The sequence below is a fragment of the Amblyomma mixtum genome, chromosome 1 (genome assembly GCF_055824585.1).
Source record: "Amblyomma mixtum isolate Tamu chromosome 1, ASM5582458v1, whole genome shotgun sequence".
NCBI lineage: Eukaryota > Metazoa > Arthropoda > Arachnida > Ixodida > Ixodidae > Amblyomma > Amblyomma mixtum.
The window spans coordinates 307873989-307901088 of record NC_143012.1 but is presented as its reverse complement, the minus strand read 5'-3'; the positions used below and the strand labels follow the sequence as shown (position 1 = coordinate 307901088).

Sequence of the window (27100 nt, the reverse complement as noted above, 5' to 3'; positions counted from 1 at the left end):
TTCTTAAATGCAGTTTTCTCAGCAATAATTGCATCTTTCACTGCCAGGAAAACGTCAACATACCGAGAACAAAAACTGCATGGAGTGGTCCTTGGCGTCCTTCTAAGCAGCTGCTGTGTTGACCATGCAGTGTTGTAGTGCTAAGGAGCAAGTAGTCTTTGTTGCTATGCTATCTGTGCAGCACCAGGAGCTGATATGTTAGAATGATTAAGAGTGTTGGAAGTTTTGGCAATGTGGTCGTTCATGATTTTTTCGAGGCCTAGCAGTGCCATGAAGCTAAGGATAACAGACGGGAAAAAAAAAGAGTGGACAGGATAGTGCCTCTTATCATCCTTAGTCATATCAGAATGCTTCAGCTGATTATCTGCGCATCGCAGTTTTCAGTTCTGGCTACTGTATCTGCACCTCAGAAAAAAAAAGGGGGGGGGGGGGGGGGGGTGTTTTCGTTTGGAATGGTTTGTTCATTAAAAGCCCAGAGAGCAGGGTAGCTGTCTTTAGTTTCCTGCATAACTTGGTTTAGAAGCAGCAGCTGGCCTGTGGTTGTGATACTAGACACATTTTGAAAAGGGCGAAATGTACAGATACCTATATGTATCACATTTTGTCATAAGAAAGAAAGAGCCCGGGGTATGCAGAATTACTGTGCAGTTATGCACTACAGTTTGCCTCATGGCTAAGATTAAGCTTAGACTTGTGCTCTTCACATAATGAGGTCCACATTATAATTTCCACATAGCACTGAACTGAGCTTAGGACATTCAGAATGCCACTGCACCTTGTGGGTTTGTATACTCATTCTTCTGCCTTTCTGTCATTGTCATTGTCACCCTTGATTGTTTCTTTTCCTCTTCAGTGCAGAATAGCAGAATATAAATGGAAGTTGGACTTTTCGGTTTAAACCAGTAAAAATACGCCCAATTCAATTTTTGAAATTTGGTTCTAAGCGAGAAAGGTCAGTATCCACGCAGTACATGCCACAGCTAGCTGGCTATTGAGTAGGAGGAAATTAACAAAGTACACCAGACAAGGGCACGGTAGGACAGTGGAACTGTTTGATTAAGTTGCACAGTTATGCATTTCAAGGCATTGCTTCGCCTCATTACACCTCTGTCTAGACCGGGAGGCTTAGCCTCTTCTTGAAACGTCAAGTGCTAGCGTAGTGCTGTTTGTTGTCATTACCCCCAGGGGCAGTTAACTGGTTTCTTCACCGCAAGAAAAGGATTTCAACTTAACACCATGTATAAATGTCCCTAAAAATGTGTTCTGGCTGCCGCGACAGGTACGGGTTAGCTCCTTCACTGCTGTAAACATGCAGACCACGTGATGCCTGTCCTCTATCTCAAGCCCGTGCTAAAACCCAACAACAACACGACAACCCACCTTTTCGCAGTTAACTTCCGCTTGATTTTTGTCTGATCGTTCTCTGATTTAATTTCATTTCTTTATTAAATGGCGATAACATTTTTGTCTACAAGCACCTGTAGCCCTAAGTATGACCATTTCTGCGCTAATTGCTTGCGAAATGAATGCTTGGGCGGACAGAAAAGGGCAGGATAAACTTAAAGTGACTTTTCACTGCACAGGAATACCACATTACGTCACCGAAAAGAACTGGTGATTCATTTGTGAAAAATAATACACACACGTACAAAAAAATCTCGTTGGATGGTTACTTCTGTGTAACACGAGATTTAACAACAACTGTTCGGGTATTTATATTTTGCGATATATTGAGAATATATTGAAATATAAATATGAGAGCATTTTTATGCCTGTTTAGTTACAGGGCGCTCTTTTTAGTTGTCCGCACATACTTGTCCTTTGACTACCATTCCTCTCCAGTCTGCCGCTCTAGGCGAGCGGTGCCACTACTGCTGACCCTCTCCTCAGGGGGCGTGTTTCGCAGCAGCCACAGCAGACGGACTGCGCTACATTCTGTCCTCACAATACTCTCCACCCTCCTTCCGTAGCAACCACTCTTCAGATGGTTCACGTGGCAGGCATGCCCTGGTTGCTCGTTCCTTGCACTCATCATACTCTCCTTCTTCCACAGTAATCACCCTCTGGTTGAGCCTTCTTACACTCTCGTCCCCTCCTTCCAATGTCCCCATCCTCTGGTTGGGGAGTTCTCCTCCCATGGTAACCACCCTCCAGTTATAAATATATTGGTAAATTGGTTTTTCGCATTATCTGTCTCACATATCTCGGTGGACACCTGAACCACCCTGTAAGGGAAGGGAGGAAGGTGGGAGTGAAAGAAGAAAGAGAGAAAAAGGTGTAATTTGTACCACCTGGGGTCGCATAATTTCGCATAGCACAAGGACGCCATTTGCTTGGCGCTGTTTGCACCTCCATCGAAACGCAGCCGGGTTCGCTCTCCTCCATTTTCGTCATGCCCTCCTCTTTCCACGTTAACTACCCTCTAAGTGCTTCCCATGGCAACTAACCACCAGTTACGTCTACTACTACTACCACCACATTGATGCGAAATCCAGGAACAGGTGCTTAACAATTGCTGCTGTAGAAAGTCTGCCGATTTCTCGAAAAATAAAAACCTAACAGTGCAATCTCTAACTATAAAGTGCTGGGGCTGAGGTTAACCTCTATTCTTTTCCTGTAACTAAATCTCTGTTTTGGAATGTACAAATACGTTCTAGTACTCACCCTCCGTGCATTGCTAATCTGCAGTGATGCATAAAAACAGTCTGTGAACCTAACATAAATTTAAGAGCTCTGACGACGGCTTCTTTGCTGGGATGAGATCTTGAGAAGTGTGCACTGCTTCTTGCTTTCAGCTGGGTGGCACAGGGGTTCCCGTGAAGCTCCAGGCAGCCCTGAAGGGAGGTCCGGGAGGTGTGTTGCTTCCACAGGTGGTGGTGGTCCCCAGCTGTAGTGGGCCACCACACGGTCCGCCTCACGGGCCTCCACACGGGCCTCCACATGGGCCACCACACGGGCCTCCACACGGGCCACCCACATTGCTGGCCCCCTCCATACGCGTGCCCCAGTACCCACCCTGCAACCAGCGCTTGGCACCACAGCAGCCACTGCTGCAGCCACAGAATCAACAGCATCCGCAGCAGCAACAGCAGCAGCAGCAGCAGGTAAGGTGGTAAGCAGCAGCAGGTAACCTGTAGAACACTGCTGGACAGAGATGCCACTAGGGTTAGTTGCACCCACTAGGCAGGCCTGACAACCTGCAAAGCAACCAGCTAACTTCAAAGCAAAGATTAGGGGATTGTACTTTGTGACATTTTGCTTGATCTTCCTTTCTCTTGGTCCTCTGTTATTGGTCGTGTCTTCTCAGTAATATGGCCATAGTGGGCACCGTCCAACGACAGAGACTCAAAAGAAAGGAAAATGATATGGTATGCTACAAAATGTGACCCTAGGTGTAATGGATATCATCAGTGAAGAGTTCGTCAGTGAAGGAGCTCCACTGGGTGTGTAGCCATTGTGCCTGGTAAAACACAGCATAGTTGCTTTGCGTTAGCTACTCGTTGCAGTGTACTTTATGCTTGTACTTTCTGTTGGCAGCAAGACTGACCGATACATTTTTTCTTTTATTCTCTTATTCAGCACACCCTGGTTGCCACCACTCCAGTGCCACGGGTGCCGAAGTCGTGCGTGGCAGTGCTTGTGCAAACGAGCAACATCAACACCACAGCTGCGGGTCTGCTGGTTCCAAACCTGGGCACCAGCTCTCATAACAGCACCAGCAGCAGCAACAGCAGCAATAGCAGTACTGGTTGTGCAGTGAGGACGACTACGACGACGGTGACCGTGACAGCTGCAACCCCTGTGCCCACTGCTGCTGTGGCTCCCCCTCGCAAAGTGACCCCTGTGGTTCCCCCTCCGAGCGCTCCTCCTCCACCATCCAAAGAGGACCACCTGGTGAGTTCTGGTGGAGTTCCGCATGCTGAGAGCGCAGTGTTTCTCGTATTAGTGCCCAGGCGATATAGTTCTCCCGTGCTGGATTCAGAATGTCCTATAACTTGGATGTGCCTAGCAGCACACAGCACACATGACATGCGGCCTTGGCAGAGCGCAAAATTTTCTATGTTACTGCTATGTGCACTGTTTTCTCTATACCCTCGTCAGACCTAATCAACAGTGCAGCTTGTCAGCGTTAATCTAAACACATTTCTCATGTCTGTGGTCCCATGAATGTGCACGAAATATTTTCCGGCCATAGATCCAACAGTTCCTCCTCTGAGTTTTTTTCCATGTGCCTACCAAAGCATGGAAAAATGCCTCATTACATATATTTAGCAGTTAAATACGTACACAACTGAATGCATGTTTAAATCAAAGTTACAAATTATCTCAATATAAACTGCAGGAAAATTGTCAGCAATTCAGTTGCTTGGAACAGAAATCTGATTTAGGCAAAGCAACCAATTAGGAACGCTGTCCAGAGTGCCTGTAATGTTGCTGACTACGTGGGAACATACTCTTTGATTTCCAGCGGCACTTTGGCTTCAGAAGGGATGCATTTTTAAAAATTCCATAAAATACAAACATGTGTCATAATGTATGCGTAGTCTGACGAAGATTTATACTTCCACAGGTGATATTGTGAAGCAGCGGCATGCATTACAAAAGGCTGCTTATTCCAGTCACCAGGCTGTTTCCGATGGCATTACTGTCAGGGTGGAAAGCTGTCCACTTCAGGGTTAAAGGAACTATGAAATAACTGTACAACTATAAGAGGAACTACCGTTTATTGCTGTGCTTAAATCTAATCGGATGTATCGTATTTACTCGCATTATGATCGCACTTTTTTTTCCAAAAAATTGACGCAAATTTAGGGGTGCTATCATTACGCGGGGTAAATTTTCTACACAAAATTTTTAAGCCCCAAAAACGCAAACAAGTTGCAGGTCAGACTACCCTTGTCACACGGGCGCGCTACCTGTGGTTACGCATTACGGCGCTAAACGCTGTTATCGTGAACCAAGCTTGGCGACCTCTGTTTACGTCATTAACCGAGAAGGTAGAGTGCGAAAAGCGCACGAACTGGCCAGCTTCAAGAACACAATTTTTTCGCACTAAATGATGTTCCAAGAGCAACGCATCAAAATGAGCAGTGTGTACAGTGCCGCGCGACGGCGCTTTTATGAAGCCTTCGATCTCGTCCGAAGGCGCAGCAACAGCGTACTGCAGCAACCTCCCGACGCGCTCAAGCTACGCATTTTATCCCCGTTATGCCAAAAAATGTCCAGTGCCTGCCACAGCGTTAAATTAAGTGACACAGTCGCAACACTCGCATGGTGCCGAAGGTGCTCTGGTGTGCGATTCCCTTGTCGTTGCTAGGCCCAACTAGTTTCGCATCGAAGCCACTGCAGATGACGGTTTTGAATTGACCAACGCTATACTAAATGGTCTACTTATGGCGCTGCCTTACTGACAACCTCGTTGTTTCATATTAAAAGAAATATATACGATCGATTTCAGCGACGCCTTAGCAGCGGAGCTGGCATGCTGGAGGGTCGGTCGCGCTGCTAAGCGGCTGCGAACATAAAACTAGCTTGTATCGCAGTTATTACTCCTACCAGCAACTCGGTACAGGTCAGCGATCCTGCAGGAAGATTCATATTTGACATTCCCATATCCCAGGGCTTAGTATTAAACTATGTATTCGGCTGTGGAGGCAGTGCGGCAATCGGACTGTGCCGTCGGACTCCACTCTTGACACTGCGCGAACTGCACTATTCGTAAGATATTCGTAAATGTCGCTTCACTCCGGATCACTGCGTCACTTCGTTCGTTGCACCGCAACCCAGAACAGTGGCGAGCCTTGTGACAACAGCGAACCGTGATTCGAGATAACCACAGTTAAGTTTGGTATCAGCGGTTAAGCATAACCGCATTTAGACTGCCCGTGTGACTACAGCTCAGCCAACAGGCGGCTGCCGCTGCAATGCTGACAGAGCAAGATGGTCATCTGCACGTGACATCTGTCAGACTGATAGCAAGCACGATCATCGTCGGCTAGACTTGGCACACGACAAATTGCAGTAGCAAGTTCGGGGTGCGATCATTACGCAGGGAATAAAAAAAATTAAATTTTTCCAACAAAATTCAGGGGTGCGATCATTACGCGAGTGCGATCATTATGCGAGTAAATACGGTAAGTCGACCCGCCAACTCATAGTCCTCACTGTCAAAAAAAAAAAAATTTGACTCCAAATATAAGCACACGCATCTTCTCCATTTCTGTGGGAAAGCATCGCAGCATGCATACATCTTGAAGCAAAAAACACGTAACGATGGTATTGCAAGACCAACATTCCGAGGCAAATGATGAGCAAAGGTGATTAAACGGCACTCCATCCTGCCTACCACGCTTGCGTGCAGTTGGCTGACTAGTGCAGAACAGAACTGCGGAAAAAAATTTGATGCTGTTGGAATAGTAAGCTGACTCCATCCGCTAACCTTCAAAAATGTTCACAGCTGAATTAGTAAAAATGGCCAGAGCACACATTGTCAAAAACTGTGGTTCGAAAGCCAAAGAAGGTGCTGTTGTGTTCATTTTCTTTGCCTTACATCTTTATTAACTCAGTAGTGTTAAAGACCCTGTTCATCAGAAAATCTGTTGTCGGCGTTGCCATTGAGAGCAAAAAATCACGGGCATGGCTCTGGAAGGTGGTCCCACATGGTGCCAGCTAGTTCGCCTGACCTTGCGGCGTCATGACAACCTGCCCACTGGATAGTGAACAAACTTCCCACCACGGCAGGTGGCGGTTAAATTAATGATTGGTCGCTCGGGAAGAGCAACCTGGGCGCAGGGCAGGGGCACATTGCTTAAATGCTGGACTAATGCATCGGGAGGGGTATAGGGACTACCAGGGATCTATGAATGTGGAGAATGACCTTCTGCATATATGGAAATTAATCCATTACACTGTGATGACCGCAGTTATGTGCAGTGAATCGCTTGGACTTGTTTGGAACAAGTTTGACGGTGTTAGGGTCCCAGATAGATGCTGCATATTCTAGTTTGCCATGGACAATACGACAGGACTTTACATGACCTAGAGGCACGAGAATAATTAAGACGATAACCGAGCATGTGGTTGGCGTTGATTATGGTGTTAATGTGAAGGGACCAGAGAGACGGAGAGATTTTGACGGCGTTAAGGTGGAGCTTAAATGTCCCCTCCTGTTTTTTTTGCACTAAAATATGTTCCACCAGCATTGTTAGCCAGTGAAACTAATTTTCGTAACATGGTGTGATGTTTGGGCATGTTTCAGTGTTTGAAACAACATAGTATGTTTGGGCCACATGTGCATTTTGCTTGCATCGCTGAACAGTCAGGTGCTTTTGCCATCGCTTCTGGCTCCACGTTATCAATCATTTATTCTTTATTAGTGTGGTGGTTTTTGTACCTTAAAAGTTGCAGAATTCCAAATTTGTGAAATCCTCTTTTAAAGGGACACTGAGGAGAGCTCTATTAATATTTTTTTTATAGCAAAATCCGATAGTTCGGCATTTCATGGCTTTGTTGCCACTAGGCCGGCAGCGAAAGATGCATTTATTTCTAAAAAATCTGGATTCGAAGTTGAAAAAGTTTTTCCCGCCGCTCTGATTCAAACTTGGGATTCTCCTATGACGACACAGGCCTAAGTGACGTGAAACATGACGTGCGCATGACGTAACGCAGACTCCGTGATTTCTGGCAGCCAGCAGTGCGGCCCAGCAGCAGCCGAAAAGAAAGCTACCGCCGGCCGCACGTTGAAGGCATCTATCGGCTATTGCGGCCGTCGCTTCGTTTACGTTTGCACTGGCGTTTTGCCAGCGTTACAATGAATCCCGTTCTCGAAGTCGTCAACGAAGTTCTCGCAAATAGACACCTTTAGCATACCGTGTACCTTGTTACCGTTAGCGGAATACCGGGAGCCCGCATACCGCTCTGAGCAGGCGCTGATTGGTCCCGGCGCTGCAGGAGCGCGCGTAGCTATTGGGTACGTGGCGCCATCTGGCGACGTCAATGAGATTTGCGCATGCATTTGCTGCGCCTCAGTGATTTGTGGCTTCTCGTGTCCTAGTGTTGCTAGAACTATTGGTTCTAGCAACACTGTTTTGTCCTATGATGACATGAAGCTTGTACTTGCGAGTTTGGCCTGTGGCGGCGATACCTGTATTTTGGTTCTTGCTCTTTTCTACGTTACAAGAGCTTTGTTGTCAGTATGAATGGCGTTTTTGTAATCAGGAGCTGGTATTCTGTCGATGCAAGTCAACTTCAATTTCTCCTCAGTGTCCCTTTAAACTTGTCATTCTGTTCCACAGTAGGCTGAAATTAGTGAGATTTTCAGTGTGTTCAGACACGATTTACTTTGGCAGCACAAGAATGTGAATTTATATGTGTTAAACTCGGGGGAACTATTGAAATTCTATTTGAGTTGTAGTTGTGACAGTTCCTCTGTGGCCAAAAAAATTTTGACAACTAGGTGTACTGAACAGCGATGGGCACATGCCGGCCGTACTGTTGGAAAATTTTTGCATTTTCGTAGAGCTTTCAAAATGCGCATCCATGCTGCTGTGAGGCCTTCTGTCACGGAGAGGAGAAGCGCAGTACTGTCATGAGCACACTAATTAAATCTTCAAAATTTAGTAATGATGAATTTGCTAGCACTGGTTGCACGTGGTGGCATGGAATAGTGGTGCATCTTCAGCAGATTTGCAAAAAAGGCTAGTTATTGCATACTGATTATGATTTAAAATTGCGCTGTGTCATATTGTTGTCCAAAGCTTGTCGGGCAGGTGCGCAATTGGCCACTAGGCACTTGCACGTGTACAAGTGTACGTGTACGTGTACATAGTTGTTGTGCACGTGCACAACAACTATGGCTCACAGTAACAGTTGGTGCTGCCAAAGCTGCGACAGATGGTCAGAGCCTGTATTCCAGTAGTGTCAGCTAATTGGGCTTGTCTCTGTGGGCAGGACTTAAACTGGGCATGTCCTTTTGCTTGCAGATATGGCGAATGCCGCAGTCACCGTCTCAAATTACATTAGTTGCATAGAAGCTTCCACTGCCTCTAAGTCAAGCACAGCTGCCTGTTTCCGCTTTTTAATGCCCTTAGCATAAATCGCAAGTATTTATAGTGCATGTTTTGTAACATTTTTTTTACCTACAGTTATTGATGCAGTGGCAAGTGCAAATTGAGCCAAGATGACTTAACAAGAAAGAAATGTTAGCTCACCTCTGCACTAGGGCCCCAACCAATGGATGCGGGCTGAAATGGACATATCCGTTTTAGGAGACACTTCCAGAACTTGTGCCTAGGTTGCCTTACCCACCCACCAGATGGCAAGGTGGTCCCTACCATGCAACTGGCATCGAGCTGCCGGAAGCATTTGTGGTGCCATTGCCCCCTGCCTGAGTGCAGTTTCATTCTCCTGTGTGCTCGCTGTATGCCTTCCACAGCTGGGGAGTGACTGGCCTGCGTGCCGTGGCACTTGGCAGGTGTGGGGACAAATGCGGTGTGCTCACCTGCATGCAGAAGCTGGAGCTGCTCGGTGCCTTGGGCCTGATGACTCGGGAGGCCCTGCGTGAGCTCCAGCATCGTCGGGGAGAGCGCAAGCGACGCACCACTGCCAACCCCCACTTTTCCAGCGCCGCCCTGGAGGAGAAAAGGCGCAACGCGCTGCTCCTGCTCGGCGAGAACCTGGCCTCCGGCAGGAAATGCCAAAAGGGTGTGTGTGCCACCTCCTCTGCCCCATCATATTTCTTCCTTTTGGGCACTGAATGCTCTGATGTGCCAGTCTGCCTGTTTTAAAAGCAGGTGTAATGAAATCGAAGCAAATTTCTGAGGTGAAACTCTCCATTCGCAAGGTCGTCAAGAGTTGTTCTGAAGAAGTGATAGAATATGATGCAGCACATTCCCGTAATGTGTTGCGGATGTTTCATGCTGGGAATTGCTTGGCAGTTGCGGAGACTGGAATGGAAGGACAGGAGCTGCATTTTGCAATTGTGGCCTTAATATTCGGAATAATAGGATTACAGATAATTCAGGCGAGTCATTTTCTCAGCTGGCTGGATTTCTGAGACAGGTAATAACAACTCTGAACACGGAGGGCTGTGATGACATCAGTAGGTATTCTCAAAATGAAGGAACATTTTTAAAAAGTAGAACATGGTCATACAATAACCCCTCGTTATAACGAAGTTAGCGGGACAGCGAAAAAATTCGTTATAAGCGACCGCTCAAAAAAAAGCTAGAACAGTCGAGATTTAATTGCGCCACAACTGCAAGGAAGCTGGCGGATGACGCCGCGCAGCGTCCGCCAGCTGCGTCGGTTGCTAGGCAACGGCTCAAGGTCGGTCTCTGTGCCTCCTCGGAGCACTGCCACAGTGAAATCGCAAGTTCGTGGCCAATAGCTTTTGATACAAAATTTTCTCGTAGCACATTTGTTACTTCTACCAGCAACTCAGTATTGGTCAGCGATCCTCAAAGGTGATACAGTTTTCAAATTTCTTATACCAGGGTTTATTATCTATATCAAGAACAAGCTTTAGCTCATTTTCGTGATCCAGACGGGATCCAGGCTGATCGACAGGGTGGCAGTTTCGGCTTACTTTACGTTCGCACAAGAAAAATACAAAGCAGCCATGCTACCATAAAGTCTGCCTCCTAGATTTGAGCAACGACAGCATGCCTGTGCAAGAGTGGAGCTTTCGGCAACGACGCCGCCTGCAGGAACGCCGGGTGACAAACTGCGCGCTGCTCCCTGACTGCCCTGGTCGCCGCTAAGCCTAGCCGGTTTCGCATCGATGCCGCAGCTGTTAGCGCTTCGGGACTGGCCAGCACTCGAATAAAGGTGCTATACTCGGCATCCCTTTACTGTCAACCAGTCCCATAATAAAAGATACGTTAGATTTCCGCGACGCCTTCAGCAACGGAGCTAGCAGACGGCAGGCGAACCGCACCAAGTAGCAGCAGCACCAAAGCGGCTATTGGATGAAATTTGCTTGTATCGCAGTCATCCCCTCTACCCCCAAGGCTTGCTATGAACTTGAACAAACAATACTATCGCATTTTCAAATGCCGGTGGCCGGCATCAAGGCTGGCAGGCCACGGCCGGTCTCGACGCGCTCGCTCGCTCGAGCACGTCAAGACCGGCCGTGGTCAGGCCGGCCCGGCTCAAAGGAGTGCACGCTACGTCATCATGACGCTGCTGCTCTCCGCGCTCGCGTTGGCTCCCGCTACTCGTCGTTGCGTTTGCTGCGGGCGGCCCGTCGTTGACATCTAGCAGGTTGGACACAAGCGGCGAGCTGCGATCGGACGCTGTGGTGCCGTTCGCAACTTCGCGCCTCGGTGAATCGCGCTCGCTTTTTGCACATGTGTCCCCACCGTAACAACAAAATTCAAACACCCTACCACACATTTAGACTGTTTGTCTAGTCGAATGGCGCGAATCGAGCATGACCGGCCACTTTTCCGCAACCAAGACACCGCGGTTTTCTGGCATCGCAAAGCGCGAGGAAAACTTTATTTTCGTGTGGATTCTGTCACGGGGAACACCAGGAATGCGCTTCCGACCGAGATTAACGGTTCGTTGGGCGTGCTGCACCATGGAATTTGGCCCCGCTGAGCAGTGGGCACTCGGCACTCCCTTGGTGCCCGTTACTAGGTACTTTTGTGGCCTGTGCTATGCTTGCATGAGTCTAATTCGTCGGCGGCATTAATTTGGCACTGCATGCTCGAAAGGTCGCCGCCACGGCGGCGATGCCTACGCTCGGCGGCGGTGATGCCTCCGCTTGCCGCTTCGCTCTAAGCGGGTCAAGCTCTTCATGCACTTCGAGTAATGCGGCTTAATATGCATGCATTTGGGTCGGGACCGAATGAAATTTCGAGTAAAGCGATTTCGTTATAACGAGGGATTACTGTATGTGAATGAAATTTAGTCTTGTCGGGCAGCACGGCTTTTTGAAGTTGTAAGCAATGCTTCAAGGCATCATAATGAAAAAAAAATGCCCCGTGGTTGTGGCCTTAGTTTCTATGTTGTTGTTTGCTTAGCTGTGGGATAAAATTCATGTTTCTTGGTTTACGAATGTCTCCTGTGCTCGTGCAGTGTGTCACTTAGGTGTAATGCATAGAAAAAGTAGAGTCGCTGAGGACATTCTTGATCATAACGCTGGAGTTATTATCTTGCAGTACGACCCCGTATCGGGTCGTCCACACCTAGTTCACCCGAAGCGTCTTCGAATGAGACCACTCCCAATGGCCACTCCTCACCACCACCTTGCTGTGACACTGCTACAAAAGTACGTATAACATTGGCATCTTGGCGAAGTTTATTGCTTTCTACGTACTTTTCCTTGAAACATGTTTCAGGTTGTGCAGAAGAATTTCTTTGTTTTTTTTTTTTTTTTTGCATACTGCATTTACATGAATATTGGTTGATGCGTCATATGGGCTGGCCTCATAACTCAGAGGCCGAAAAAGAAAAAAGTGAAAAAGTTGGAATGTCTTATTGTTCAACCAGTGATATGAGGCATGTCTGGAAAGTGAAAATACAAAGGCCAGCACAACTATAGAAAATTTTTATGCAACGGAAGTTTAACTAATAAATTAACTGCGGTACATTTCCTAATTTTCCCACGCATTTGCTACCATTGTCCAAACACTTGTTCAGCCTGGGAACCAGGTTTTGGAAATTGTAGTGATAAAAATCTCCCACCTACAGTGTAAACTACGTCATGACTTCTTGTGTGCTTGTCTTAATTGATGAACTGTTTCCTAGCGAGATGTTTCTTCAGAAAAAGAAACATAGAAACATCTTGCTAGGAAACAGAATAAACAAGCGAAAATCACTGGGCGCCGGGCCTGGGCGTATGAGGATGCTCCAAAAGTTCCCACTTTAATCTTTCCAGAAGTGAGGTTATTGCGTGTGCGATGTGCACCTGAGCGTTATCATGAAGCGGGTGTACGTCGCTTGTCAGCACTCCCCTCATTTGTTCTGAATAGATCGCTGTAGCCGTTCCTAGGTTTTGCAGTATGCAGCAGCACTTACTGTAGTGTCTGGAGACACAAAGTCAACAAGCAGGATGCTATGCTTGTCTCAGGAAGCTGTCGCCATCACTTCGCTGCTCGAAACTACAGTCTTGAATTTGTGCTGTTTGAGGGAATGCTTGAGCAGTGATAGCTGTTTGGAAACCCATGTTTCATCACTGGTCACTGTCAAGTCCATTAATTGGTCTCCTTCTTATGCAGAGCACGTGAGATAGTTCAGCATATATTATTACGGGTGTTAGCTCAGCGGCAAGCCGCACTCAGAAGGCACTCCAAAACCAAGTCACCCCAGCACCAGCTGCAGCGTCCTCTTCTCCTCACGACTATGCACCGCAACAATATCCCATCTTTGTCGTTTTGTGGTCCTCGTGAGCGTCTTGGGGCAACCATCATGAACTTCTTGTACCCTAGTTCTTTTCTTACGGTCTAATGAAGCACGGTATTTGTCACTTCGGGAACGAGTTCATGCAATACTTTTATTGTCACACAACTGTTCAAGCGAATTTCTTATTTGATTTTGCTAAGATCGTCAGTGTCAGTGGACAGCCCCCCGCTCCTTTTTTCGTCATGAGCTTCCATTCTGCCTTCCGGGAATTCACAGTGTCACTTCGCCACATTCCGCTGTTTCACAATATCACCATAAACATAAATGGCACAAACCTGTCTATGAATGTCCGCTGGTGGTTCGCGTGAAGAGTGCAGGAACTACCAGGTGACCGTGCTCGCACAGCTCGTACTGCCACCTGTGTTTTTCATGTACTAGTCCTGCTTCATAGCTACTGCATTTTCAGAGACATTCATTAGGCAGTAATATTTTTCTGTAAGCAAGCAAGTCATGCAGCATGTGCAACTAAAGCAAAGGTTGCGTGACTGCCAGTACAAAAAAAAGAAAGGTTGTACACATTAGCCCTTCCAAGCCAGTCTTGTTCTTCCGGACTGCAGACCACACAGAGGTACCAGATGACCTGGTTGGCAGGTTTGAGGATCCTGTTAAGAACAGCAGTGAACTTCTTTTGAGTATCTTTTGTCGTGGCAGCAGCAGCATCCAGTGTGCATATGTATTTTTCATAGCAGGTTTGTGTATGCCATGCTTAAAAAATGAGGGAGCTGCTTGTTCTGTCGAATGGCAGTTTGCAGTAGCAGCTTTGAACTAGATAAGTTGTGGGACATACCTGCATGTTTGCTTTACCGCAGACTATTTCGTCAGCCAACAGTGCATTCTATCACCAATTGTTTTGAGGAATAGGTGAAAGAACAATATCTGTGACAATGTACATATGTTCCCCTAAACATGTGACCGACCTAACCTACATATAGCACAGATACCATGAGCTAGCATGCACACTTTTCTCAAATTTTTTTCACAACCTAGTACGTCATTTTTGTGCCTGCATGAAATTATATTAGCGCTCTTCATTACTGAAAGCAGAGGTTGTCTTGTGCCTGTTATGATGGCCACTGCTAGAAAGCAGTGCTAGCAGCACACGTTGTAAGAGCGCGGGTTGATCAGCGTCCTGAGGAGGTGTGCTACGGTTGCTTTGAATTACTTTGTAGATGCCGTTTAAATTTGAAATTTTCATAGGCAGATACGGCCACTTTTGCATCCTTCAGACTTCATTTATCTCAGGTTGCCATCCTTGCTGAGCAGTGACCAGAAAATGGTTTAGGGAAGGGCACGGTGTCTAGGTGTAGTGGCAAGTAGCTGTGCGCAGAAAACATTCTCTACTGTCCGGGCTTTATTCTAACCGCATGAGACATATCTTTGGTCTCTCATTCCCCCTTCTCATGAGGAAACAAAAAGAGGAAGGAAGGGACTGCTGGCAATTTTTTCACAGCTGCTGTGTGAGAGAAAGTGCGGCAGTGGGGCATGGACGCTGGGAAGGGGACGAGAACAAGTAGCATTGCTCACCCATGAGTGCCCCATTCCTCTCCTGAGCTAGGAGCGCCCCTGCACTGAAGTGCGCTCCTCAGCCATGCTGGTTGTCACCAGCACCACATGTACCACCATCTGCCGTATTTACTCGCGCCAGACCACCAGCATGCACACAGGTGCACGCAAGGCGGGTTTGGGAAGATAGGCGCAGCTGTGTCGCCGTATGCAGCTGCGAGAGGTGCGAGGGGACACTCCTATGCTTACCCCCCCCCCCCCAAAAAAAGAAATAGAATTGCGCACCATTTACCCAGCTCGCTCAAGCTGGCGGTCACCTTCCCAGACAAACATTTGCGTGAGCAGACTGCCGGTAAAACCTTCTGTGCGCACTGGAATCTGAAACTACCGAAAACCGTTTGCTGTTCGGTTTGCCGCTAGTCAGCCTATTATCTCCATTTGCCCCTGACTGCGGGCTTTGCAATTCTAACTATTTGTTTGGCCAGTGAGGGGTGCGGGATGGGAGGTTGATGTATAGGCAGCAATGTATGACATATATTGCGCATTATGACCTTTGTAGAGTTTTTTAGGAAGTGGTTGCGAAATTTGCGCACCTCCTTTCTGAAGCCTTAATTTAAACAAAAACGGTGTGGAAATTACGTGAGTAAATACGGTAATTATATCAAGGCCAGATGAAATGTTGCCGGGCTGAAAAAAAAGGCTTGCAAGCCTGTTTCACAAAAATGTGTGCAGCTTCCTTTCTGAGCGACAGAACCTGCTGCGGTCATAGAACCTTGTGATCTGTGAATGTAAAACCAAGAATTACCAATTCCGCACATACGGGCATTAACCCACTAACGCTATCACATTGTACCGTTAAAGCTGAGCTTAAGTGTGCCGCCAGGTTTTTTTTTCTTTTCCTTGTGCTCACATAATTTCATATCTTTTTGCATTCTTCACATAGCAGGTGAAAGCCAATGAGGTTATGGGGCACAGGTATGTTCACAGTAAAATGTCATCGCTGTGGGGTGTGTCCCCACACTTGAGTTTGTGCCGCGTTCGAGTTAATTTCAGTTCGTGTTTTATCGTCATGAAACATTTGTGTGGTTGTGCCAAATTTCAAGTAGCTCAGCACTAACAGCTAGTCAGTGTAGTGAGCTGTTGCATCAGATTCAACACCTTCGTTACATGGAGTTCACAAATACACACAGTTCATTGGGGATGGCATTGGGGCATTGAGAAACTTTGTGATATCGAGGAATCCGCTCCATGCAGGTTCGTTACATTTGGGTGTAACTGCAGAACCATTATATGTGGTTCAACTGTATTCGTCTTTTTTTGGTTAAATTATAGTTCTCGTGTTGTAACTCATATTTTTTGCTGTTGCTTTTGCCCCTTCTCCCTTTTTCATCCTTCAGCAAGGCTGTTTGCAGTTGGGAGTGCGCAGGCATAAGTGAAATATGTAGGGTTTTTGTTTGTGCCCACAGAGGGAAGAAGCAGCGAGTGTGGTAAATGGAGACGTGTTCCAAGACTGGACAAGGAGCAACCATGGAGAGGTCACAAGCAGCACCCTGGGCTGGGTCAGCGACTACTCACTACTCAAAAGTGGTAAGATCTCCTTGCCCTCTGATGTATGAGGCACGGCTTTCTGGGCAACTTCACAGTACAAGCAGCTGCTGCACGAAGCAAACACGAGCACTTTTGAGAACTGCCTGTATGTTCCACTTCGAGCCGGTGCTTTTTCGTTGATGACAATTAAGGCAGCTGTAGGGGCTGCTAGATGTGATGGGCAAGCACGCCGTAAGAGATCGGGGCTGGTTCACGATGCTACGTTGGCAGTTTACCACTGATGGCTCTGCCAGACAAATTGTGAGATAGCACTAGAGCTCTTATGGTCCCATTTGCAAAAATTATTGTTTGTCCTACATTTGGAAATCTGATGCACTGGAATACAAAGTTTTAAAGTCTATTCTGGAGAAAAATTGGGCCTGAATACATGGGTCCTTTGCATAGGGAACACAAAAGTGAAGCTACAGGTCACCGTGTTTATGAGCTGTGCCTAGCAAAAACAGGCTGTGTTATAAACTAGTTCCTTGTGATGAGTATGTCAGTAAAAACTATGAGGCAGTGATAGGTGGTGCTGCGTCATCTGGTGTGTTGCTGTCCTGGCAAACTCTGGTTCAGTGTCTGACAGAAGAGCGTTTCTCAAGGGGGGCAGAACCTCCACGCTCTTTGCTGTGACAGTGTGCTAGACTCTCTCTCTCTTTTTTTTTTTTGGGGGGGGGGGGGGGGGGTGCGTGCACACATATATGCATACATAGACACACGCATGCATCTTCACTGTATTGGTGTTTGAATGTACAGTGCAATCCACTTATAACGATATTAAGAAAATGGGAAAATTCGATCGTTATAACCGCTTATCGTTATATCTGGACCGCCAAAAAAAAATAAAGAAAAAAAAGCAAACGAGAGCACGCATGCATTTTCCCGTGCATGCAGACTTACCTACTTGCCAGCGATGATTCAGTCGGATAGAACAAAGCTAGTCACTAAAGAACACTGAACACTTTATTGCTGTACATATAAAGAGAATAAATAGGTTAATCACGCTTAAAAAAGTCTGAAATCCACGCTTGCTTGAGCGGCAGCTGAAGCTTAATTATTTCCGTATGCATCGTCTCTAGTTGCTGCGCGTACATGTGCGGCAGTCCTGTACCATGCATAAAGCCTATCAGCGACTGGACGGACTGTAAGGCACTTCGTGAAGACATTGGAGCTGGCGTGGTGGTGTCACTACCATCGTTGTCAATGCTGCCGTCATCGTCATCACTTTTTTCATCATCGCTCGCTGCCGCTTTTTGTCGCAATAGCTGCTCCTCGGCAATGGCCTCATCGGTGAATTCCTCACACGAAGCAGCAGCGTTGTCAGCGTTCAAAAAGTCGTCTAAGAGCGCTCCGCCGGCGTTGTCGGAAGCGACAACATGATTCCAGAGTGCACCCACATCGGCAGTTTCGGGGAGCTAGTCATCTGTCCCTTCTTAGACCGCACAGTCGGGACGCACGAAGCCTGCTTTTCTAAAGCAGTTCTTGATTGTGGACTGCTTCACCTCATACCACGCACCATACACAAACCGCACCGCTTCGATCAAGCTCACCTTCAGGTGAGGAGGCCCGGAAGCATGCTCTGGCGATATCGAGCGGTCTATTTTTAAGATCAGCCATTCGAGCATGCGACGTCTGTAGAGGGCCTTGAAATTGGCAATTACGCCTGCGTCCATGGGCTGCAAACCTGCCGTGGTGTTCGGAGGCAGGAAGACCAACTCAACAGACGTCAGCTTCACGCTGACGCTGTGTGCAGAGCAATTGTCGAGGAGTAGGACAACTTTCCTCTTCTTTCGTTCCATTGCGCCGTCAAACTCGAGCAGCCATTCCTGAAACAGGTCGCGAATCATCCACGCTTTTTTGCTATTCCGATAGCGGACTGGAATATGTTGGTTCCTGAAGCAGTGGGGCCTCTTGGATTTCCCAATCACAAACGGCTTGAGACGCTCGCTACCATCCATGCTGGCGCACAAAAACACTGTCACTCGGACCTTGCTGTGCTTGCCACCGATGCACGGGTCCCCTTTGAGCGCGTGCGTCCTTGAAGGCAGCATTTCGTAGAACAACGCTGTCTCGTCCCCATTGAAAATGTTCTTTTCCTCATAGCGCTCCAACAGCTCGGGCAGTTTTGTCGCCAGCCACTCGTCTTTCGCCGACACGTTCAGCGAGGCAGCCTCCCCGACGACGCTTTTATAAACAATGCCGTGGCGATCCTTGAACCTCTGGATCCATCCTCCGCCGGGCTCGAAGTTTTCACGTCCCAGAAGCAAAGCGAATGTCTTCGCCTTTGCAAACAGAATCGGTCCTGTGATCGGAACATTCCGGTTGCGAGCGTTCAGGAACCACTGGTAGAGACTCTCTTCGACATCTCTGTACCAAGACCTACTGAACTACAGACCTGCCCATTTGGCACTGCTCCAGCGCGCATGTTCTAGTTCATGCCTTTTGCCGCTAGGAAAAGGCACCTATGGGAAGCGTGGCGCTACATTATACCTGTTGAACAAGATGGCCTCCTCCATCATTTTATTTCAAACAGGTAGTTTCGTCGTTTGTCCACATAATCATTAACATCCATTTATCTATGCTAGGCACGGTGGTGCTGACGAAAAGAAAGCGGATAAAAAGAAAGACGTTTTTTATACTCATCCAGAGCGAAAAAAGTCGTTATTGTGGATATTTTTATCGTTGATGTTAAGATAGCAGAAGAAGACGAAACAAATGTATTAAATATCTTGCTCAAATTGGCAAACGATGATGATGATCACAGCAGACGAACAGGTCAACCGAGCGCCCTCAACGGCCAATAAGCTAACGAAAGTTGGCGCACGCTGCTCCATAGGACCCCGCCAAATGTGCAGGTCTGTAGTTCAGTAGGTCTTGCTCTGTACAAAGGGTCTCTAACCCTCTTTCGCTGGTCGTCGTGGCCGCTGGAGCCGGCCTTCTCGAGGACATCTACAGCCTTGATTATGGTCGAAATAGTCGACTGCGAAAGCCTATACTTTTTAGTGAGGCTTCCTACCTTGAAGCCCTGCCGGAAATCCTTGTGAATCTGGTGCTTCACCTCGAGAGAGATCGCCGTCTGCTTAGTCGGCGCCATCTTCCACGTACAATCGTGCGATCGTGGCGATAGCGATACGGCCGCACCCTTCGCACGGCACGGCGGTGGCCAACGGACTGGCGGCCAAGTAGAGATGGGTCGCTCAGGAGCGAGCCGGATCTTTTGAGCGGCTCTTTTTTGGAGAGCAAGTGAGCGGCGGCTCTTTTGGAGAACCGGTTCTCTCTCGTTCAGTGAGCCGTGCTGACCGTGCCTAACCGTTCCGTCAGAGCCGGGTCTGCTCCAGGGTGCGATTTGCGTGCCATCTATTGAGCATTGCGAGAAAGCAACTGCATTCCCTTCCTTCGCAACCACTCCCTCGCCTTCAGCTATTTCCTCGTGTGCACTGCCGCTGGCACCCACGTTTTTAAGGCGAAAACCTCATTTGGCTGATACTCGCGGCTAAAGTCACGTACGGTGTAACGCTGTCTTCCACGAATAACGCGCCTACTAATCAGGATAGGAGAAAATTAATGGTAGCATCAGATACAGGGGACAAAATGTAACCCCGAATCCAAATTTGATGATTGTGTGCAGTTATTAGTTAATCAATTATAGTGAATTATAACGATAGGTATTTTCACTAATTCCTTCGAAGAAAAATGACTTCGAAGTGTTGCATCAACACACGATGCAATATCAGTGAGAGTCGTGAGACAGCGTTCGAACAGCAGCGGTCAACGAACGGCGCCATTCTTTGCCAATGCTTTGCGAGAAGACGGCTCCGAAGGGAACGGTGCGGTACGGCTCACTGAACGAGAGAGAGCCGGCTCTCCAGAAGAACCGCCGCTCACAGAAGAACCGCCGCTCACTTTTACTGAGCCACGGCGCCACGGCTCACTTGTTTTCTAAAAAGAGCGGTTCAAAAGACAGCCGAAGGCGAGAAGACACGACTGTTCGGTACAGCTCACTGAACGAGAGAGAGCCGGCTCTCCAGAAGAACCGCCGCTCACTTTAACTGAACCATGTACGACGCCACGGCTCACTCGTTCTCTAAAAAGAGCGTTTAAAAAGACCGAAGGTGAGGGGGTGTTTGCGACTCTTGCCAGGAAGGGTGGGAGAGCAGTTGCATTCGGCAGAAGACCCGGCTCCGGCGGAACGGTTCAGGGTTGTCTGCTGTCCACGGGCACGGCTCAGTAAGAGCGAGAGAGAGCCGGCTTCCTCTCTCCAAAAGAAGCACGGCTCACTCAAAAGATCTGGCTCACTGTTGCAGATTCAAGTGAGCCGGTGAGCCGCTCAATTGAGCCGGCTCACTTCAGTGAGCGGAGCTGCTCTGAGCCGCTCACTGAAGTGAGCCGTTTTGCCCATCTCTACGGCCAAGCAAACGCTCCCCTTCTTCCCACCTTCTCTCTTCAGCGATTGCGATGATGATGGCGCTTACTTCCAAAGGCCGCATGCATCGCCTCCTTGCGGATTTCTCCACAACAGTCTATTAACGGCACTTTTCCCGTCATTCTCTTCAAATAATTTTATTTTTTTTTCAAACATTCATACGAAATTTCCTAGTAAATACTTTCCAGGCGGTCAAAATTCTATCGTTGTATCCGATATATCGCCGATAATCGTATCGTTATATGTGGTTTATTTTTACATAGGGGCAATGGGAAAATTGATAAATCTAAATAATTTGATCGTTATAACCGATATATTGTTATATCTGGTATCGTTATAAGTGGACTACACTGTATACTGATATTATGCTGATATTAGATGCAACCTGAATTCACAATGATACAAATGATGCTCATATTTAATACTGCTGTCACACGGACGGGCACTTCTGATCCTGATCGAGCCCAATTATGACTGAGTTCTGAGTACACTGCACATGCAAGGCTGCTACACGTTCCCACTCAATCACGATTGGCAAGTTGGCCAGCTGAATGGCAGGTGGCACTGCATACCCACATGGTTGTGTCAGCGCCTCCTCTATTCTTTCTATGCCAGCCCTATCACTTGCTTCACACTGGGAGCCTTTCTGAAGCCTGAATTCAGTTAGTTGCCGCAACGCAGCATTGGCGAGGTTGAGTTGAGGTTGAGGATCGATTGATTGTGCCGATCTCTGAAGCTGTATGTGGTGGCCACTTGCGGCCGCTTCAGTTTTGTGTTCCGTTTTAGAGTGCCACCAATAGAGTACTCTCCCCCGCAGCCGTGGGGCAGGCGTGAAAACTAGTCAATGGGGGAGAGCAAAGCAGAAGTTTGGGCTAGTTGGTGGAGATGTGTTCCGTCTAGTTTGCGCTGTTTTTAACCATCGATGAGGGAGAGCAGGAAAGGAGAACAGGCCTCGATCGGTCAGGGCAGACTGGCTGTCATCGAAAAAAAAAAAATGGAGGAGGTGCTGGTTGTATAAATGTTGCTAACCAAACAGATTGGTAAGGAGGAAAAGTAGACAAAAACATTTCTGATCAAAAATCTCATGGCTGTGACGCAGCTACTGGAGGTTTCATCACAAATACGCAACAGACACCATGTCACTGGCTCATGCATGTGGTTGCTATGTTTATGCCCGGGAAGGCGGGTGACATTGAAAACGTGAACCCTGTTTTTGGAATCAAGCTGCACTAATTAAAATAAAACACTGTTTTAAGATTTCATAGCTTGTATAGAACATGCTTCTGCAAGTTTCATTTTTATTTTGCCTTAATCATTTCCTGAGCATGACAGTAGCAACCTTCAATTGCGCTTTAGGAACCAGATTGGGCTTGATTGCGATTGATTTGGCCATGTAGCAACTCTGGACCTGCATTAAGTTAGATCTTAGTTGTCTTGATCAAAGTCGAAAGTGCCCATGTGACAGCAGTATATGAATACTGCTGCAAACAAAAGCAACACAAGCAAACAAAATGACCATCATTAGTAAGTGCATGAGCAGAAAAACCCAACCTTATAAGCAGCCATTTGCTGTATGTGAATTAAACTCTTTGTATATTATCAAAGAGCGATAACAGATTCATAGTGAGCTTTTTTTATGCTGTTACCACCACTTATAGGTGCCTGCTACCTCTTGTTTTTACTGCAGGCTTAGTACGACCCTTTGCCTTTTGATGCATTGGCATTATACAGAGCGTTTCATTCTATTTGGCAATTATGTCATACAGTGGACTCCTTCCTTTTAAGTTGAACTCCATATATTTTGAACAAGTTTTTAGTTCCCTATGAGTGAAAATAATCAATAGTCGACGGTAATATCTGCTAAGCGCCACTTTCAAGGTTGGGTTATCTGGCCAGGCAGATATATCGTTCATTTATATTTGCGAATATTGACTGATTAATTACCTATCAAGTAAAAATTAACTCTGTTATCATCTGTGCTAATATTCAAATGAAAAGCACTATATGTAAAGGGTGGCTGCATCTAGGCTTATGCAGCTTCTGTTTTTGTTCCTTTCAATGCAGCCAAAGCTGAAGAAAAGCAGAAGCTGCTGAAGCGAAGCCTGGAACTAAAAGCTGAGCGCATGCAACTTGAAGAGAAAAAGCAGCAGCTGTCCGAAATTATTGCTGTGAGTACAATTCCTTTGTTGGAGTTTCCATGCACGCTTTATCGCAAGAGTTTGTGCGCCGTAGAACTTCAGTGCTGCTGGCATAGTAAAATTAACCAGTGTTGCTGGTAAAAATGCATTGTTAGGTGGTAATCAAAACAGGGCTTTGTGCAGTTTCATCAGTTGTTATTATCTGCTCAATGAAAAGTAGGGTGCTTCACTGAAGTGTGGGAAGTCCAAGGACCCAAGAAGGTCTGCTGGTATGTGAGGATGTGATGGAAGAGAATTGGATAATAAGAGCTTAGGAAAAACAGCCAGGCATGACAGTGTGTCGACAGTGAACTTGGGGCTTTTCGGTGTGCCTGGACTGTGAGAAATAGTGTCTGGGGCATTTTTTTCCCTGAAATTGTATGATCACACAAGGTTTGCATGGGCAAAAATGTACATACGGGCATGTGCTAGTGTGTGTGGCTAAGCACCAGGGATGTATTTATGAGCAGCGCTTGAAGGGAATGGTTGGGGCAGGGGCAGTCCCAAGTGAACCATGCATTCCTTTTTTCATTTTATGTGCTGAAAGAATGGATATCAAAATGGTTTTCCAATGAAAATTCCTAGGGGAAGATGGGAGGGTGATTGCCTCCACCCTTCATTAAAATCCACCCCCAGCTTAGCCATGGTTTCGTTTGCTGTTTGCACACAGTGACAGGAAAGAGTTGCTATTAAAGGTGCACTGAAGAGGATTCTGAACATGTCTTTTTGCTGCGGGAACTTGATCCACACGTTCCTAGCATTCTTAGAAACAGTGACTTATTGCCCTGTGTGGCCGATTTCCCCAATTAAAATGAATTAACGTCCGGCTCCCGCCTTTTTTTTTTAATTCTGCCTCGTACGGTGGGCGGAGTCGACCAACGCGTGGAGCGCCTTTCACCCAGTCCCGTGGAGGCTTTGCTTTCGCTTTATTTTGTTTTTTAGGTTTCCATGAATAAATAGTTTCATTCGCAGATAATATAGCCGCAAAATAAGCCCGAAGAAATAAAAATAGGCGCGGACTATTTGCTACTACGGACTACTGCGTATTACTCCGCCGATGGCAGAGCGGCAAGCCGCCACGGGACTGGGTGAAAGGCGCTCCACGTGTTGGTCGACTCCGCCCACCGTACGAGGCAGAATTAAAAAAAAAAAAGGCGGGAGCCGGACGTTAATTCGATTTCATTGGGGAAATCGGCCACACAGGGCAATAAATCGAAGTTTCTAAGAAAGCTCGGAATGTGTAGATCGAGTTCCCGCGGCAAAAAGACAAGTTCAGATTCCTCTTCACTGCACCTTTAATGCTATTGTCTTCTTTTCGCTGTCAAACTTTTTTCTTATGTGAGAAATCTGTTTTGCTGCAGAACCAACAGAAGCGGCGTGTGGAGCTGCAACTTGCCCTACAGACCGTTCAGAACTCACTGGAAAAGTTTGAGCACGTCATAAAAATGTTCAAGGAGACCTCTTGATGAGACCAGTGGTAGAAAGAGCGGCTGCCACGTTCCAGGTTCACATTCGCTGCCATTGAAGCCTCCCGAGAGTCTCACCCGCATCGCTGTCCATCATCTCTGAAGCCAACCTGTGTGTGTGCCCAGCTCTCCTTGCCACCTTTTGAAGTGTCTCCAGAACTAGTGCTGCTTCTTGGGGGCAGCTGCAAGTCACCAAATCTCACTGGGTGCAGTTTGGAACGCATTTTGTTGCCAGGGAAGAGACGATAGTAGCACCTTGTACAAGCTGCTGGAACTGTGCATCGTGTGGGCTTGCACGCCACACCGCTGATGGCGAAGTGCGTGGGTGCGTCACTGGCCCAGCTTTTATGATGTGAATGGAACTGCCAACATTCTAGTCAAGCACCCAGGGTATTGTCCACAGCAACTCGCTTCCGATTGCCATCCTTTAGCAACGTCAGGTTGGATGTGCAAGGTCTTCAACAATCGTACGTTTTGGTTGCATATAGAAAAACAGTGCAGCTGCTCTTAGTCGGACTGAGTTTACATGCAATTCTTTTTATTGTGCTCTTTTGCTGCTGGTGTAGTTCAGTGTAGGTGCGCGCAGTTCTACTGTTCACTGCAGGATGTTCTGGCACTTTCTTTTTGCCTGTTAAATACTACCCTTTGTGCTCACTGTGTGTACCATTGGCAAAAATAAAAAAAAATTGTTTTGTGGGCATTAGAGCATGTTTAGGGTCTTAGAGACTGAGATTTAACAGAACAGATGATGCATCTGTGGTGTTCCTTTTGTTTTTTTTATATATCCTCTAGATTAACTACGTTATTTAGTGCACTGCTCTTGCCATGTTTTTATTACCCAGGCTTAGGCCTGCGTTTTCTTGACTGTAGGCTATTGCATTAATGTGTGGACATGTTTGCAGCATAATTTTACATATGCCGTGAACTTAAGTCAACAAAAGTTTATGGGATGTGGGTTCGCAGGAGAAATTTTATTTCTGCAAAGTCTGGCTAAGAAGGTCAAAGAAAAGCACAGAAGTATGAGATGTCTGTGCTTCATCCACTGGGACGAATACTAGCTGACTGGCTATCAAGAGAACACAGAATTAAATAATATTCTGAGAATCCATATCCTATAGACTTTTGTTCATGACTGCTATCGTGATCGAACGTTTACAAGATGCTTTTTCTCGGAAAAAAGTTTATTGTAGCTTTGCCTCGTGACCCATTCGCATGGTATTGTTACCAGGGCATAGAGCATACACATTTCTTCATACCTTAACACATATCAGGCTACTGGATTGTGTAAATCTGCTGGAATAAATTTTTTAAGCACACTTGCAGCTCGTAAACTTCTGATCGTGATAGCAGCCACTGGTTAAAATTTTTTCTAATTGAGAGACTAAGCATTCTGTTTTTAATGAGAATTTCAGTGCTGCTAACAGTGGTGACACTATGTTGGTGAACTTTCAAGTTGCAACTCTTGCCTCCTGTTTACCTTTTACGTAGCAAAACTGTTCACTTTAGCACAGCTGGGCCTTGTGGTATGCATATCTTGCCCTTTTTCGAAACATTGAAATGCTCAAGTCTTGGAAGTGGATGAAGGCCTGCGTTGGCATTGTGTGCAGTAGCCGTGTCTGCCAGTCACAAACGTGAGGATAGTGCTTGCTGGCCGCACAAGAGGTCGGTGACTGCTGTCTGATGTGCAGTTGTGTCTTTGATACATTGAAGTTCTCAGCTGGTGCATTCATTTACATGCTGCCTGTCACAAATCTGCTTGTTTGCTTAGTTCAAAGGTTGATTTGTACATTTGGAACATATCTCTGGTTGCATGAGTGAAACTGGGCACTCTTTTAAATGACATGCTTCAATTTTAGTTCAGTTATCATCACTGTCTGGAACTTTGTTTTCTTGTAACTGCAGCTGCTTTTGAGAACTTCTGTTTATATAGCATGTTTTTTTTTTGTTTCTTTTTATCTCTTCCTAGCAAAGATAAGTATTGATGGGGACTGATCTGAAGGCCAACATTGTAAGATGCATTGTGGTGTGCCAAATAATATTTGCACCCGAGATCCTCTCATGTGCATATACTCTTGGTGTCTTAGTGGCAAAAAACAACCTCCATGTTCACGGAAGTGGCGAACTTTATTTCCATATATCTTGAGCGAAAATTGCACAAGTTGATTTGAGTATTGCTTTTAACTGGTCATTGCCAGTCACTGCCCGATTATCCAATCTTGGACCTGATCAGGGAAGTCGTGAGCCTTGCACCCATCGCCCTGGTTGCCTTGGTCACAGTTTTGATATTAGTGACCAGAGAGATTTATCTGTTTTTAGCTGCACCAGTTAACCATGAGTTGATCATTTTACATGCTTTGCTTGTAATGAATTTGAGTGGGGTTGAAAACTGTTCTCAGTGCCAGAACATTCATGTTGTTATCAGTGACTAGTAGTATTTTGCGACAGCTCCACAGGTTGCTGGTTAGCTGTTTCGCTTCGCAGATGTGAATGAATTTTTTTTTTTTTCTGTATGTGTGCTCTGCCCAGTGGTGCACGCT

General features: G+C 46.7%; 1 pseudogene across 1 annotated transcript in view; it reads left to right on the top strand.

Moving 5' to 3' along the window:
* LOC149372352 (PHD finger protein 21A-like) overlaps positions 1-26649 on the top strand; it is a 31717-nt pseudogene extending 5068 nt beyond the window's left edge. The window contains exons 5-11 of the transcript XR_016286991.1: positions 2796-3104; positions 3538-3894; positions 9510-9702; positions 12165-12274; positions 16377-16497; positions 22985-23088; positions 24459-26649. The product of XR_016286991.1 is annotated as a PHD finger protein 21A-like (transcript). The remainder of the gene's footprint in view (positions 1-2795; positions 3105-3537; positions 3895-9509; positions 9703-12164; positions 12275-16376; positions 16498-22984; positions 23089-24458) is intronic.
* The last annotated feature ends 451 nt before the right edge of the window (positions 26650-27100 follow it).